The sequence below is a fragment of the Rattus rattus genome, chromosome 7, assembly GCF_011064425.1.
Source record: "Rattus rattus isolate New Zealand chromosome 7, Rrattus_CSIRO_v1, whole genome shotgun sequence".
NCBI lineage: Eukaryota > Metazoa > Chordata > Mammalia > Rodentia > Muridae > Rattus > Rattus rattus.
The window spans coordinates 66,539,933-66,548,475 of NC_046160.1; the positions used below are offsets into that span (position 1 = coordinate 66,539,933).

At 40.7% G+C, this 8,543-nt stretch overlaps 1 protein-coding gene across 2 annotated transcripts in view; it reads left to right on the forward strand.

Moving 5' to 3' along the window:
• Akap6 (A-kinase anchoring protein 6) overlaps window positions 1–6,288 on the forward strand; it is a 391,635-nt gene extending 385,347 nt beyond the window's left edge. For both annotated transcript variants that reach the window (XM_032907724.1, XM_032907725.1), the window contains exon 14: window positions 1,977–6,288. The gene's annotated coding sequence lies outside the window, so the exon portion shown is untranslated. The remainder of the gene's footprint in view (window positions 1–1,976) is intronic.
• The last annotated feature ends 2,255 nt before the right edge of the window (window positions 6,289–8,543 follow it).

An 8,543-nucleotide genomic window follows, 5' to 3' on the forward strand; every position in this document is an offset into this window, starting at 1 on the left:
ATCTTTTTGCTGAATTCTGACCGCTATTTCTTCATAATCCTCATCATAAACCCGTGATCTTAGATGAACGGTTTAACCCTAAATTTCAGGCTGGATAAATCCTGCGGTGTAAAAAGTTAACCCCTCACATCCAGCCAGTGTGTAGCTTTGTGTCTTCTCCTAAAGTTCATCTAATGGTTCAATGTGTACATGGTGTGTGTGTGTGTGTGTGTGTGTGTGTGTGTGTGTGTGTGTGTGTGTGTGTGTGTGTGTGTGTGTGTGTGTGTGTGTGTGTGTGTGTGTGTGTGTGTGTGTGTGTGTTTTGGTCTTGCTTTCATTGTCTTGCCTACTTTATCAGACTATACAAGTATGGGCCACAGAGTTTTAGGTTTAAATGACTATGTTGATGCACGCCGACACAATTTAAACGGCAGCCCAGCTTTCATAAATTGAGAAAGTGGTTGGAGCAAACACAGCTCATCACAGTGATGTCTCATTCTCTTACTGGGCTGACACTGGGGTTTCCCAAGGCTGGCCAAGCAGCTTTAGGAAACTACATGGGGGGCTTGATACATTATTCCTTCACTAGACACTACACCACGCGTCTTTTACCTTTAAACCACCTTACTAACCCACTACTAGATGTGCTTCTAATTATCTGGTTCTCTCTCTCTCTCTCTCTCTCTCTCTCTCTCTCTCCCTCCTCCACACACACACACACACACACAGAGAGAGAGAGAGAGAGAGAGAGAGAGAGAGAGAGAGAGAGAGAGAGAGAGAGAAAATTTGCTTGAGCCCATTTGGCCTGCCTTGTTCCCAAGTGTGCCAAATTGAAAGAATTGGTTTCCCGGAGGGAATTCAGATGCCAGCTCGTTTGCTGGGATGGGGTTGGCCTCACTGGAGGATCCCCTCAGTGCAGATTCCCGATGAGTCACATCCTCAGCATGTGAGCAACGCTGCACTGTGCTTCCTTGAATTACTGCATTATTTTACCGTACCAAATTTTGTTCCATCTGCCTCTGTCTGTCTCCCCCACCCCTGTTAACTTCCTATATCTTCTCAACATTCCGTTTGCCTGGGGTGGAACTACGGCTGGAAAACTTTTTCTGACTCGTACGCTGAGTTGTAAGTTTATAGAAAGAGGCAGACACAGGAGAAGATTTGCTTGTAGGAGATCTGGGGGCGGGGGGCACTGATACAGCTCTTCAGAATCTAGGTTAAGCCCAAGCAGGCAGAGACCTGCTTTATTTGAGAGCTAGTCTGAGAACCCAAACTACTACTTGTATCCTGGAATTTCAATGTTTCTCAGGTTTGACTAGTTGTTAAAGCCATTTAGAAATGAGTAGGACAGAATGAGCTTGGAATAAATCTGTACCAATTATCACACATAAAGAGAGAACTAAGTCAGTTCAGTTTCCATGGTGTCTCCTGCACCTAAAATGAAACACAGTAATCGTCGAGTTGTAAATTTAATTATACCCTTTCCTAGGTAAGGACCTAAAGCATTCGGGATTATCAAAATGTTGTGAATGTTCCACTATTCTATGAGAGAATATCATACACAGATCAGTGGCGGAAGTGTTAGCCTGGGAGTGACGTTCCCAGTCTGTGAACTGTGCTCATACACTGTCACCCCTTGGTACTGACCACCTGACATTTTCATACAGATTTAAAAAAAAAAAAAAAAAACTTGATAAAACCGAAATCATCCCCAGAAGATCAAATGGACTGATGACCCAGAGAAAAGATAGTCATACTTGACTTTTCTTATTTTTTTGAAAATGTATGAACATATTCAAGTATCTATATAACTTACTGAACCAAAAATGTGTTTGTGTGTTCTTAGAGCCTTGAGCTAGTGAAAGTCACCGTCATAACGTCTCGTTTCAGATCGCTAGCAGATGATCCTGCACGGGCAGCTTCTGGAAAGGGCTTCATTCTGTAAATGACAGAGACATTACTGACACCTTTTCCTGTCACCTTTTTCTTTCCTGTAGATAGCCTGGCTGAAGCTCAGGGCTAGCCCGATCCACCCTGGGCCGGTCTTGGGCTCCATCCTGTTATCACTGCCGCCTGTCACATTGACTTTCTGAAGACGAACCTTCCTTCCGAATGCGGTCTGTCCACGTGGGCCTCTCGACCTGGATGTGTGCATTGCTTCTCTTAGGTGATCGTCCTAGTTCCACAAAGCTGCTTGTTCTCCCGTGGATTCCTGTCCCAAGCTACCTCTGGCAACCCTGTCTCTCCAGCAAGACTTCGGTTTTCCCTCCCCCACCTCCCCCCCCCCTTAAAGCTCTGCGGCTCACCAAATTGATGGTCCATCAAAGCCACTGTCTGGAATGACACCCCTCCCATCAGTACTTGACCAATGTTATGTTTTGCTCTGAAAACTTTCACTGTATTAGACCAATGTTTATTGAAAGAGATTTACCTAAAAAGCCCACCCTTGATTTGGTTGCAGTATAGAGGAGACACATTGATCCTTCTAACAAAATTAAGTGATGTCTGAAAGCGCCATTTTAATTATTTCTTTTTAAATAATGATCTATGCAGCACTTCAAGAAACAACTATAACAGTGTTGTATCTTATAAACTGGTACATTCTACTATTAAGTTTGTTTTTGATTTCTATGCTTCTTGAGGTGGTGATGAGAAAAATGGTTTTTTTTTAAAACGGTGTGCCTTGCTGTATTACTTATAGCATTTATTAAAAAGCTGCTTTCATGGTAAGATTACACTGGTTTGAAAGGAGGAAATAGCAAGGTTAAGATGCGTGCATAATTTCTGTATATATGTATAAGCTAGTGCAAACACTGATGTATGACAGTATAAAATGCTTTCATGTTTGTGATGTCCAGTGGTGTGGAATATAAGCCTTAAACCCGTTCGATTGCATGGTAATTAAAATTGGCATAATAAAAATAGCTTATTGGGGGAAAAGGAAAATTAATGATCTCTTCTACCTGTGTTCTTTACCAATTTCTTTCATGTGGTTCTGGGAAAGAAAAAGAAACAAACCCCATATATTAGCTTCCAAAATATCCATATTGCACAGAAGGCTTAAGTTGCTTAGACTAGAGACTGGGCCTGAAGCCTTCATGATTTTCCAAATCTTTCTGTTTCACTATAAACATCCGAAATAGCAAAGATTTCTTTCCCCTCCATCAACAGCATTTTATTCTGAATGTTTTTATTTCTACTTGTTAATGGTTTAAAGTTGTAGTTGGAGATCTCTTACATGCCCTAATTTATTTTAAATATTTGAATGGGTTTGGTGGATGGTATAGAAAATTTAATTATTATTTTATTTAAACTACAGATTTCAGGTGTATTTATTTTGTTAAATATTCCATTTGGTCTTTTTATGACTTGAAAGGTTCAGCTTTTAATTTATATCATAACTCCTACTAAAGTGCCTGACACACAGTAGGTATTTCATAGAGTTTCCTGAATTAGAGTACTGGGTGGTGATATATATATATATATATATATATATATATATATATATATATATATGAATGATTCCTGCATTAAAATTAGAAAAAGATGTGCAAAGTGAACCAGACACAGCATATAATCAGATTTCAAAAAGGAACGAGAACATAGCCACAGAAATGACAATCATTCATTCAGTAGATTAGCATCTTTTGCCTGCAAGTCACCATTCTAGATTCAGGGAGAGCAGCTATGACCGATGCACTGCCTTTGGAGGCTTCTGTGTTAGAGACAGAGTGACTGGCCACACAGATGACGTGCTATAGCACCCCACAGATGAGGAAGAAAGCATGTGTAGAGAAAGAGTCACAAAGAGAGCGATGGCGGGGAGGGACAGGGGCCAGAGAAAGGCTAGGAGAGAGCGGAGGTTAGTGGTTAGTGGGGCTTCACTACAGGTGTGACAGGAGAGAGGGCCAAATAAAGAGGACTGAAAGGTGTTTACGGAGTTGACGTGGAGCTTCTGTGTGCTGTGTACTAGGTTTAGAAGACCCAATAGCTTGCGTGGGGCTTTATTTACCCCATGATTGGAACTTTACTAGCACCATCCCAAGAACACTTAAATACCACACATCTGCAATTTCACAACCTTAATTATTTAGTGTGGGTTTTGCCTCTTCTAACCTTCGCTGCACATATTTTTAAATGGATGGCCTAGTCTAGGCTTTTGGATATGTAGTGACTTCTTCCAAAGGAGTTTTAGAGAGACATCTAGTTAGAGTGTTCACAAGGATTGCAGAGGGGAGATGTTAGACATAACTGTGTGGTAGGGGGAAAGTAAGGGGGGAAATTAGCTAGAATCCAGGCAGTAACAGAGTGCACAGGGATCGTAGCCTGAGATAGAGAAAGACAGATCATAGAGCCCAGAAAAGTATTTGAACATTTCTAGACCTCTGTTGGGATATGGCATTATTTTATATACAGAGACAACCTGAATTCTCTTGTTCGATGACTAATATTAAGTCTATGTCTATTGAAAAGACATTCAAAAAATTGAATAGGCCATGCTGGACTATTTGCCTCTTATGTGCTCATAAAGACTTAGAATTTGAAAATATTTATTAGCTCTCTACTTGACACTAACACCAAATTGACCAGGTTGACTTTGGGGTTTATTAATGCCTTTTCCAGCCAGGAGAGATGGAGCCTCAGTCTCATGCCCTGTGTAGACACTACCGTCCCAGTCGCATTGGAAAACAGCTCATTTGCTCCGTATTGGTTTGACCAACCATATCTACACACAACGATAGTTTGTTATTTGTTGAGGCCAAGCGTCCCTCTGCTGGGCATGCGTTTCTGTAAGAATGTGCTTTCTTAGATTGCTAAATAAAGTCCACAGGGTACCCCTCCCCCTTTTAGTCTTGCTCATTGGTCCTAAGCCTGTGCTGCAGATCAGCCCTCACAGAGGATTCCCGGGCCCTCTGTCTCATGGCCGTCCTGCAGGTAATTGAGGGCAGTTACTCTCTTCCCAGGCAGTTCCAGCGACTGCCCGTCATATGTCATGACTTCAGATCCATTTCAAGTTGACTGAATGTTAAACAGGCAGAACCCTGGAAGTCAAGGGACTGTCTTCATCATACATGTAGAGAGGTGTGTGGACATTGAAGTGCTAAGTTTTCTCAAAAATATATTCAAGATATATGTTTATTCTATATTGTAAATTTCAATAAATAAACAAATAAACAAGTGGATAAACTAAGAATCCATGACTTCCTTCAGTGGCCCAGGCTAGTTCTGGAGTCAGTTTCAATCTTTATCTTACATCAGATCCAAACCTGACATCTCCATGTAAAACAGACCTACCCTTCTGTTTGCTCACTTTTATTCCCCTCTTGGTCCTCACCTCATTGACATTTCTGAAAATCTCAGACCGGTTTTATAGAATGAGTCACAACCTGGATGAGTCCCGTTATCCTCTCCTTGTAAGTCTCAGGATAAGCTGGTTTTGTTGCCATAGTTTATGGGTGATGCTGTGTTCAGATCTTGAACAGAGTAGGAGTGGATCACCTACTTTCTTGATTCACATTTTCCTTTGTTTTCTAAGGCAGAGGTCAGCAAATAATGGCCCACGGGCCTAACTTAACCCACTGCCTTTTTTTTTTTTAATTTCTTTATTATATATGAGTACACTGTAGCTGTCCTCAGACACACCAGAAGAGGGCACCAGATCTCATTACAGATGGTTGTGAGCCACCATGTGGTTGCTGGGATTTAGACTCAGGACCTCTGGAAGAACAATCAGTGCTCTTAACCACTGAGCGGTCTCTCCAACCTCCCCATGCCCCACTGCCTATTTATATTTGACCTAGAAGCTAAGAATGGCTTTTATCTTTTTATGTGGCTGAAAAACAATAAAAAGAATGTCTTTGTGATGAGTGAAATTACAAGAAATTAAATTTTTGTGTCAGTGAATAAAGTTTTATTGGAACACAATCACACACACGTTTACATGTAGTTAGTTTTGCACTATAACTGCAGTTACTTAGCATAGTCAGGACGTCTGAGATGTTTCCTTACATGACCCATTGGAAACGCCCTTCCGATCCCTGATCTACAGAACGATAATATCTGATACCATTTTGTGGAAGGTCCACAAACTGCAAAGTCAATGGGACACAGGACATGCAAGTTTTTCTTTCTAGATTTTATTGTCAGTTTCAGTTTCATGAAGAGTGACTGATCCATTGACTTTCTTAAGTCACAGTGTCCTATCAATTTCTAAGGCAGAGGTCAGCCAACGATAGCCATGGACCAAATACATCTTTTCCTTTGACTTGTAATTTTAGAAAAAAAATAAAGTGTACCTTATTTCATAAACAAAAAGATTGTCCTACATCATTAATTTAAGGATTTGAATTTAGTTCACTCTTAATGATTGATTGGAATTTAGTCAGTTATAGATTGCATATTTAGTGCAACCAAGACCACCAGGAAAATTGGTGTACCCTAAACTCAATGTAGCAATAAACTGAGACATTTGCTCCAAAGCAGTTTTAAATTTAAGCCAGGTTATTTTGTTATTATTTTATTAATATTATTAATATTGATAGTAATTTTTCACACACACACACATACCCTGGTCATATATGAAAGGTTCATAAGCCAAGGAAATAGATATTCAATCGAGACCCTGCTGTGGTTGTGGGTAGAAGAGTTCAATGAAATCAGTCCTGTAATTCACCCATTGATTTGATGCAGGTCTGTCACATATATAGCAAGCCATTAGATGCTTCTTTAAAAACAGCTACATGCTTTCCACACAGCAGTTTTGCATTTGATACTTACCACCAGTTTGCTTGTCCAAAGGGAAATGATATGATAGACATAGATAGATCCACAATTGGTTTCTTTAGCAACAGCATTCTGGCTGATGCCTGAAAACCATCTGATTCTCCATTATGGACTCCCCCCAAAGCAGAAAGTTCACTCATCCTTGTGCTTTGAAGTTAATCAGGGCCTGCATAGCGCAAACTTCCTTAGGTTCTTGTCCAGGCAGCATGCATGTAAAACTTAGATGGTGTCCACACATGTGAGATTGTTTTAGTCTGGTATGACTGTTATGACAAAATACTTTACTCTGGGAAATTTGTAGACAAGAAAATTTGTAGCTAGACAATCTGTAAGCTGAGAAGACCAAGATCGGGGCAAGAAAAGATTCAGTGTCTGGTGAGATCCTTCCTGCCGCCTCATTGATGGGTGTTCTTTGAGCTTCCTCACAGTGAGGGGTGCCCTCTAAGGGCAGTTATCTCATTCACAATTTAGTCACCTTCTGAAGATTCTTCTCTTAATTCTGTTGCACAAGAAAGGGAACAACACAGTTGACAGAAGTGATATGGTTCTGGGGGCAGTTTAAGAACGGTCTAATTCGTTCTTTTTTAAAAAAAGTTATTTCTAAAGTTTTGTATGTTATTATTGATTAGCAGCCTTGTAACATCATATTTACGACACACTAAATAGGAGATGTCCCCAAACCTGGGAAGGGTCCCAGAGCACAGAGAATGAGCCCTATGCATAACACTGTCTGACAGCCCCAGTTCACCCACAACCATGAGGAATTTCAGCTGTGGGGCGCAGGCTCTTCAGAAAAACAGCATTCAAAACAGAGATGTGAAGCATTGCGAAGCTTGGACTACATCACCCTGGTCTCAGGAACCTTGCCCAGCATGGACTTCGGTGGCAGACGATGATAAAGTTGTCCCAGGTGTACCCTGACCCACATCTCATCACCTAAGCTTCTGCTCACCAGCTCCTTACTGTGATGTTTTCTTCACTCATGTAGCTTGGGGAAGTTTGACTGGAAGTCTCAGGAATAAATTTGGATATTTTTCCATATCGTAAGGGCATGCGACAATACAGCTTATTAATTTAGTGCAAATGAGTAATATAGTCTAATATAAACCGTGTCAAAATCATGAAAACTTTTCTTTGTGTTCAATCTACCACTTAAAACAAAACACCTACTCCATAAACAAATGGGGGTATTATAGATATAAAGTATTATTCAGCAAGATTTATTCAAGGTCTTAAATGATTCAGGCATTAAGAACATAAAAGTACTCAAAATCCTCTGTAAACCCCATATTCCCTAACCGCTGGTTTATAAAAACATTTGGGGTTATAGAATTAGTCTGGTTCTACTAGTTGATCGTGTTACTAAAACTAAGTCAGAAATTCCTTATGTGTGTATTTCCTGGCAAATACGTGTCATTTATTTTAAAGAACCTCCAAATAAAAAGCCAAATTGCTGGAATGTACTTTGTCATTAAAACAGAGTGAAAGCATGGGAGCCTCCTTATTCGCGTCCTCCTTCACGCCCATCTCGGATGACGGATGGCGCTCCGCTGGGGCCAAACTTCATAGAAAATCCCGACTTCCAAGAAACGGTTCCCTTCCCGCATGTTCACATTTGCTACTTTCCAAATTGCTCTCACTGTGTTCTAAATTCCGGATATTCCTCCCTAACTCACCAGTGGCGTCATTGCGTGCAAACCCTTTTATAGCCCACTATGGAAAGCAATAGGAAATAAGTGCTTTGGGTTTCTAAACTTAGGGCAAGTTCTGATTGGTTGTGA